Source organism: Buteo buteo, chromosome 24 (genome assembly GCF_964188355.1).
Source record: "Buteo buteo chromosome 24, bButBut1.hap1.1, whole genome shotgun sequence".
Lineage (NCBI taxonomy): Eukaryota > Metazoa > Chordata > Aves > Accipitriformes > Accipitridae > Buteo > Buteo buteo.
Genome location: NC_134194.1, coordinates 6,924,732 through 6,932,911, shown reverse-complemented (window position 1 = coordinate 6,932,911; position 8,180 = coordinate 6,924,732). Strand labels below are relative to the sequence as shown.

At 59.6% G+C, this 8,180-nt stretch overlaps 1 protein-coding gene across 2 annotated transcripts in view; it reads left to right on the top strand.

Moving 5' to 3' along the window:
- Positions 1–850: 850 nt before the first annotated feature.
- The window catches only part of PDGFRB (platelet derived growth factor receptor beta), a 34,500-nt gene continuing 27,170 nt past the window's right edge, over positions 851–8,180 (top strand). Inside the window, exons 1-2 of one of the 2 annotated variants that reach the window (XM_075056240.1) lie at positions 851–939; positions 1,112–1,265. The gene's annotated coding sequence lies outside the window, so the exon portion shown is untranslated. Of the gene's footprint in view, positions 1,266–8,180 lie in introns of both variants that reach the window. The other variant, XM_075056241.1, reaches the window with a different exon arrangement.

The following is an 8,180-nucleotide window of genomic DNA, read 5'->3' as shown; positions in this document are numbered from 1 at the left end:
TTCATCAGCTGGCTTCCACCCCTCAAAGCAGGAGGGGTGCAGGACGTCGGAGATGATGGCACGGCCGAGGTGGAAACTCCTGCCACCTCTCCCAGCTCCGTGCCTCTCGGCAGCTCAAATGGGCCCGAGTCCCCAAACCAACCCACCCTCTGCCGCAACATCCCAGTTGCACAAGACATTTTAATCCCCTTTGGAAAAAAAAAAGGACTGGGAGGGTGCGTTGGTGGTCCCTGAGCGGCCGTGGCCAGCCGGGGGTCAGCGGGGCGAGAGGCACAGTGCCGGCTCGGCACGGCCCGGGGAGGCGTCCGGGGGGAATACGCGGAGTCGGTTCAGTACAGGCCTTCTTTAATAAAAACATGAGTCAGCTGCTGGCGTGGGCAGCGGATTTTCTAAACATCCCCTCATATCCTGAGAAAGGGAAAAAAAAAAAAAAAAAGAAAACGGGAGGGGGGGGCTTGAGGGGAAAAAAAAAAAGAAAAGAAAAGAAAAAGAAAACAGGGAAAAAGGCCAGAATTGAAAGCAGACACAGGGAGAGAGCAGCTCCTTCCCTCCGGTTTAAGGAGGCGAGAGCCGGGCTGGTCCGGGCTCCTTTTGTTTCCCGTTAGCTGGGCCCTCGCCGCTCCAACTCATCGGCAGCCTGCGGCAAAACTCCCCTCTCCTTGCAGCCACTTCGGCTTCTCCTCCTTTTTTAAAATTTTTGTCCCCGCATCGTGCTCGTCTGCCGGGCTTTAATCGCGAGTTTTGCTCTGCAAAGGGTCCCCGCAGAGGGTGGAGGGAGGAAGTCGGAGGGACTCCGCTCCTCATTGGCGAGGCAACCTCCCCCCTTCTCCTCCTCCCGAGGTCTCTTTTATTTATACACGCACACACACACGCGTGCACATCCCTCGGCTCGGGGCTTTACTCCACGCTAAGGCCCGAGGCGGCCGGACCCCCTCCCAGGTGGGCTGGGGGCTGCTCAGGGTGCTGCTGAGATGCACTGGAGAGCAGAGCGAGGGCTTGGCTGCAGCCCAGCCCTGGCACAGCCTTGCCTCTCCTTTTGATTTTATTTTATTTTTTTTTCCCCTCCTCCCCTCCACTTCATTTCTTCCCTTCCCTCTCTTTCTCCTTTAAGTGGAAAAGCCTTGCCAGCTGGGAAAGGCTGGGAGGGCAGGGAGAGCCTCGGCAGGCAGCAGATAAAGAGCGCGGAGGAGAGGAAAGAATTTCGGGGCGGCCAGCGCCCGTGGGACGTGCGGCGCGGGCGCTCGCCCGGTGGGACCCTGCCCAAGGTAAGCCCTCGCGTCGCCCACCCGGGTGCCGGCTCGCCCTCCCGCTCTCCGGACGGGAAACCTCATGCTGGAGGTGGTACGGACCCCAGGTACCCTCTCCCCAAGCCAGGCTGGTTGCTTTGGAAGGGGTTTTGCTGCCCTGCAAGGGGCTGGCACCCCAAAATGCCCCGCCAAGCCCTGCGGAGGTGGTGTTTGGTGGAGAGCAGCCGAGTTCTGCGGTATCCAACGGGAAAAGCCATCCCATCAGCTCTCGCCAGGTCCTGGGTTGGGATGGCTGCGGGGAACCAAGGGGATGCTGCGGCTGTAGGGCAGGAGAGGAGACCCCGCTGCAGCAGGAGCAGGGCCCAGGGGATCTCTGCTTCTCCCTGGGGAGCTCTCGGTCCCTCCCTGGGTTGGGGGGTTACCCTGGCTCTCCCAGCCCGGCGGCTGTGGGAGGGCTGGGATGTGCTTGGGGAAGGGGCTTCTCGCTGTTCCCAGTGAGACATTTTAGAGGCGCGAGCGTGCCCTGCTGCAGAGCAGCATCACTGAAGCGTTAGACCATCCAAACGCATCCACGGTCATCCCTAAATGCAGGGTGCTCCTAGGACCACAACACTTCAGCCCGTGCCCTTGGTGGGACTCTTGTCCCCATGGGCCAGGCCAAGGTGGAGAGGGACATCTGCAAGCCCTGCTCTCAGCCTGCGCCCTGGCGTGCCGGGTACTGGAGGGGGGTAAAATCCCTCTGGGCATGGATGTGGGCAACCGCTCTGCTGTCCCAAGAGCCCAGGAGCTGAGGGCCTCCAACAGGCTGGAGCTGGTCTGGAGTGAAGCTGTGCTGACTCAGGCAGCCCTGACAGGCTGGGGACAGGGAATTGCATGATCCGCAGGGTTTTGGTGCTCACGCTGGGACGGTTGTGGACTCAGAGCATCCAGCTCCTGCACTCACCTGCCAACCGGGAGACATTCAAAGCAGGACTTGTGGTGGAAGGGGATGGTGCGCTGCTCCATCCTTGCCCCAGAGCACCTGGGGCTTCTTAAAGCAATGGGCAAATAGCTAAAAGTAGTCGGTTTGGAGTGCAAACCCTGTTTGCAGGCTCAACAGTCTCAAATCTTTTCGGAAGGTCTCCCATCGATGACAAGGACCAGCAATGTTGAGCCGCAGTGCTCCCCAGGGGCCATTGAGGGGCTGGTTGAAGGGTCATTTCCCCCTCAACACCTGGCAGGACAAGGTGCCTGTGCACCCCATGCTCTCGGGAAAGGGGCACGTTTCATTCCGGCAGCCGGAGCCAGTGGCAAAGACGTGACTTTGCCTGGCAGAGGGCATGTGCTGAGGGGGCTCAGAGCGGGAGCCACCAGGTAGCCACCCCGGTTGGCAGCCAGCCCTGATCGCAGTCTGATATGAGGCTTGAAGTCACTCCTTGGTATTGATATCACTCAGGCTCGGGTGTGCTGTGGTCCTGGTGGCAGCTGCCAACCCCGGGCAGTGTCCCTGGGTTCAGGAAACACCCCCAAGTCAGTCTGTGCATCAAGGGGGGTCAGCGTGTTGGAGAAGCATCAAGTCACAGCGACCCATTTGCAGCATGCAAAGGGCTTTTCTCTCTCCCTAAACCCAGCTGTGCCTTCCTCCAGCTCAACAGCACGGAGGGTCCTCGCTGAAGGAGCAGGCAGAGGGACCGCAGCCACCCCATTACCTGCCCTCGGCTCATCCCCTGCATCCCTGCACAGGGCTGGGGGTTCAGGGTGCCCGCGATCTGAATGGGGAGCACGGTCTGAACACAAGCACAGCCAGCTGTAATGCTGCAGTCAGGGAGAAGTTAGCCATGGCTTGTTGTCCAAAGTCCTGGGCATTTCTAGCGGAGTCCTGCAGGGCTGTGGCCTGGGCTTGGTCCTCTGCATTAACTGCCTGGGTGATGGATGAGCGCACGTACTAAATTCTGGGCTGGCACCAAGCTGGGTGGGCAGCCGCTGCGTGGGCAGATTGGAGCACAGGAGGATCCCACGGTCTCCAGGACGAGTCCAGCATCAACCAGAAAACAGCAAGCTGCGACAGCATGCTGCCATTAGGAAGGAAATATTAAATGGCTGTGCATGATCTTGGGAGCTAACAGCCCAGGCAGCTTGTACAGTGGGAAAGGATCTGGGGGCTATAGTAGACACAAACCAGATTGCAGCATGGTGCAGGGAAACCCGCAGCTCTTGCCGTGGGATGTGCTGAAAGGCACACGGCTGGAGGCAGCATGAACAGGCAGGGTGGAGAGAGCAGGTCCTTCCCAGCAAGTGATGCCGAGCACTTCAGCAGGGATGCACACGGAGTGGAAAGGCTCAGGGAGAGCAGGGAGGGTGATCAGAAGCCCAGGAGAGGCTGCAGAGGACTGGAAGAGGGGTTGATGGGGCTCACTGCTCACTGGGTGTTGTGGGCTGGTAGCACGCAGTCTTCGTGCATGGGAAAGGTCATTGCAAGGAAAAATGTTAGCTTTTAGGGGAAATGTCTGTAGGTTTAAAGACATGGGGCTGGGTGACTTCAGCCCCACAGGTTTCAAAGGACATGTTGGGCAAACCTCTGGCTGGGGAGATGCGGGCACTGCAGCAGGCAATGACCCTGTGATCTCTTTCAGCCTCATTTTTGATGGGTCTGCGACAGGATTTCCAAAGCATTCAGAACACTGTTAGGAAGAGGAGAGCACTGGGCCCTTCTCCAGGACTAGGGCAAGACGAAATTGTCTTAGTGAGCACCAGAGGAAAGCTGAGGTTAAGAAATGTTCTCTAGCTGCAAGAGCAATGCTGTGCAAGAAGAGACCATGTTGGCTGGCCGCAGCATTGGCCAAATGACGGACAGGTACGACCGGCTGCTGCCAGAGGGTCCGGACAAGGGGCTTCTCCGCCTGGCTCCACTCTGGGACCACGCTGTCCCCGAGGTCCCTCTGGCCCTGGGGTCTGATGCCATGCTGAAGCAGGATGGGATTGCAATGGTGTTCATAGGGTCAGCCTTCGGCGAAGCGTCTTCCCGGGATGCAGCAGCAAAGGGCAGGGAGCAGAGGAGCCGTGTGGTGGCCAAATCCCATGGGAGCGCAGCTGCTGGCGCTGGCAGTGGGGGCTGCCTTTGGCCCAGAGCTGAAGAGAGCTGGGGACCACGCAGGCTCGGCGCTGGCTGGACGCATCCTATCCCTGTGAGGGAGGATCCGGGCCGAACACTTCGTGGAGTTTGTTTGTTTGTACTTTAACCAAGGGAAAGAAATCCCCTGGAGAGGAACTGCAAGGGGAGGGTATAGACTGGGTATTGTTTCCTGAGAGGCTGGAGCGGCTCCAGGAGGCTCCTTCCGCTCCGCCAGGCAAATTGGACATAACGAGGCTTGTTTTAGGGGTGGCTGTTTCCCCTCCTCCTCTCCCCGGTTGCCTAATTAGGCTCCCCGAGCCAAGCGCACCTCTGCCCTGCTCCGCTCCCACTGGGACACCTCCTCCTGGAAGCGCAGCGCTTTTCCCGGCACCACGGGGGACACAGAGCGGACCCCGCCGGGACAGGGACACGTGCCGGGGATGCACAGAAGGGTGCTGGGATGGGTCATGCGCTGAGCAAGCGGGTCCCACAGGTCCGTTGCCCCCCCCAGCCTGGTAGGAGGAGACGTACAGTGATGCGCTGCCCCTCACACCCTGCTTTTTCATCGTCCCTGGGCGCAAACCTGGGACACAGGCTGTGGCATGCCCTGGTCTGTGTTTGTACCCTTCTCCTGCAACCACCAACCTGCAGAGCCAGAGGACTGTGGCGTGGAGAGCCCGTGCAGGGAGCTCACAAAAGCTCCCACAGAAAGGCTGCTGCCAGGAAAGACAATTTGGTGTAGTGCGAGCGGTGTGTGTCCCGCACCCACGGATGGACTCGTCTTCTCTCGGGCATGCCTGCAGGGGCACCTGCTCATCTCTCTGGGTCTTTGCTAACACCCATCTTATGCCATTCCCCGGGCTCAACGAGACCCAGCACGTGATGGGGCTTGCAGGAGGCTGTGGGGTGCAGGAACAGGGAAGGGTTGGAGAGTGCAAGGATATAACCAGGGTGCTGTGCTGGCTGTCAAACCCCGGGCTGCAAAGCAGGAGACAGATGCAGGAGGAGGTACCTTCTTCCCGCTATGGAAGGGGACTTCTCAGCACATCCCCACGGGCAGCACCAGGGCTGCTGGCAGGGACGAGGGTCCCAAAGCAGGCAGGAGACAGGCAAACCTGCCCCTCAGCGTGAGGCCCCATCCTGCCCGTCCCTCTGCCTTCCCCCTTCTGGCCCATCCACCATGCGAAAGAGTCTGTGACTGAAATCTTAATGCTACCGAGACACAGTAATTGGCACCAATTAAATTGCTACATTCATGTTTGAATTGCTTTAACTGGCGAGACACACTGTCTTATTTATACAAAAAAAATATGTTTGCTTGTGGGTTTGTCTGAACCGGGGCCAGCAGAAAATACACCATTTCGAGCCCCGCTCTCTACAAGCACATTCTCCACTCCCAAACTAGAAGTCACCTCGGTTTCAGCCTTTGCCAAGCAAATGGTTGCAGAACAGAAACCCTGCTTTCCTCGGGGCTGAGCGCTGCCGGCATCGCGAGAGGGGTCCCCTCCTCTCTCCCTGCAGGCAGCTGCCAAGTTTCCCTCTCCAGCCTGGGAGCTGTTTGGGAGAATATAGTCCGATTCTGGAATTCCTGGTGCAGGGAGCAGGACTCGGTGCCCATTTTAAAGCTGCACTCAGGGGAGGGCAGCGGGTGCTGGCAGCTGCCAGCCCCAGCCTGGAGTCCTGCCTCGGCTTCTCTTCTGGAGGATCTGTGGAGTTTTGGGGGCAGGAGATATTTGCAGAACATGGGTGCAGAAGGGAGCTGATTTTTGCTCCGTGAGGGAAGAGGAACCGCTGGAGGTTATAAAGGACGCTGCACGCAGAATGGCAAGCACGGCTCGTGCGGCGTGGCCAAAGCACATAGGAAGAGGTTATCCGAAAGGGAGGCATCCCTCGTGCAACCCGCAGATGCACAGGGAATGCGTTAGCTTCCTGCACCCCCTGCTCCAGAAAGCTCCATCGTTGCCCCCAGGTCCTGCTGCTATACGGAGGTGGGGGCCAGACCTTCATCATGTGGAATTGCCTGCTGGGGGTCTGACCACAGCCTGCCAGCAGTCGGGGGGGGGGCATGGGATGGGGGAGGCATGGGATGGGGGTGGCTGACCCCAGAACTGCAGCTCAGCTGTCCTGCAGTCCTGGTCTTCCTGCCCCACAGGTGAGCTTAAGGAGGAGGGGGCAGGATCAGGCCCTGGCACCAATTGCTGCACCAGCAGCTGCGTTTTGCTCCCTCTCAGGAACCCAGAAGTAGCAGGGCCAAATCAAACACAGCCCCCCTCTAAAAGCAGCCTCTGCCCTTTGCACCCCAGCACTACCTGGCCCCATCCTCTTCTACCCTGGCCACAGTTCCAGGCTCCTCTCCGGGTCCTGCAGATGGGCCAAGTGTGCCCTGACCGCAGGACTGGTGAGTGCCTAATCCTGGCCACGAGAGCCTAAAACCCCAGAACAAAGCGATTAAGCTCGGGTACCTCGCAGGCAGCCGAGAACAGAAAAGCCAACACATCCACGCAGATTTTCTCCTCCTCCCTGGCAGATCCACATCTCAGGGAAATTTTCAGAGGAGGATCAGATTGCTCAACCTTCACTGGAATGTGGGGCTGGTAAGATCACACCGCTCTGACTGCTCCTAGGGCTTTTCAAACCCCATACTAGGGCTCAGGATGGCTCTTTTTCTCCTCCTGCCTCCATCAGCTGATGATTAGTGGTTAATTAGAGCCAGCCGGGACCTTTGGCTCCAGCCCTGGCCCCATTATAGCAGCCACCCTCAAACAGTGACTGTGAGCAGGTGATGGAGATGCTGATGTGCTGGGGACTGTTTTCCTCCTCATGTATACCTTAGCAGAGTGCTTCCCTTGAATCGCTGCGGGAAGGCAGCCACTGCTTTCTGGCAGCCATGGCACAAGAGTGAGGAAAGCTCTGGGGGTGCCAGGACGTGGGACGAGCAGCCAGGATGGTGCCTGACCCTTGATCCCACATGCCCTGCTTCCCCTCTCCACTCTGCCAACGGTGGGAAAAAGCAGCAGGCGAGCGGATGGGCTCTGCTCAGAGGCAAGCCCCATCCAGCCCCACGTGCTTGGGAGCTGGGACCCCCGAATATGCCAGTTTGGGGGTGGAGGGGCCAGAGAGCTCTTTCAGTCACTGCTGCCAGCCAGCCTTGAGGCTTTGCTAGCCAGCTAGAGAGGCCAGCGGTGAAGCGACGCAGGGAGCTGCGTGGGTCCTGGCCCGTGGTTTAGGTGCCCTGCAGCCACGCTCATAACTCGCATTGCTCACATGCTTGTGAAGCAGCGTGGTGTGTTCTCCTGAAAACGTCTTTGCTGTCGGGGGCAATGGACAAGCTGGGGGATGGTCACGGACAGCCCCGGCTGGGCTCTGTTGCGTCCTTTAGAGCATCCCGCTGGCGAAGGGCAGTGGGAAAGGCTGAAACGGTCCCAAGGGGCACGTTTGTGCCTCCCCTGGGGGGGGGTCATCACCCTGCAAGGGGTGAGCCCCGAGGCTGAACACAGCCCTCCTCCCCGCACCCGGCGGTCAGTCCCCAGTCGTGCGCGCCAGACTTCAGGGCTGTGCTCCAAAACGCTGGCGAGCCCCCAGCACCACCATGGACCAGTCCCAGCACCACCACGGGCCAGCCCCAGCATCACCATGACCCTGGCACCCACCGGCTGCCCTAGGGAGACCAAGGCGGGGGCAAGATCCAGCCGGGGCGAGGAGCGGGGTACGCGGCGAGGGACAGCCAGGCATCACATCAGCTTTGCCCGGCACGTGGCAGCCGTTCCTCCCGACACCCCCATCCCTCCTTCCTCGGTCCCAGGAGGGTCCTGGTCCTCGCCCAGGGTTTTCCCACAGCCCGG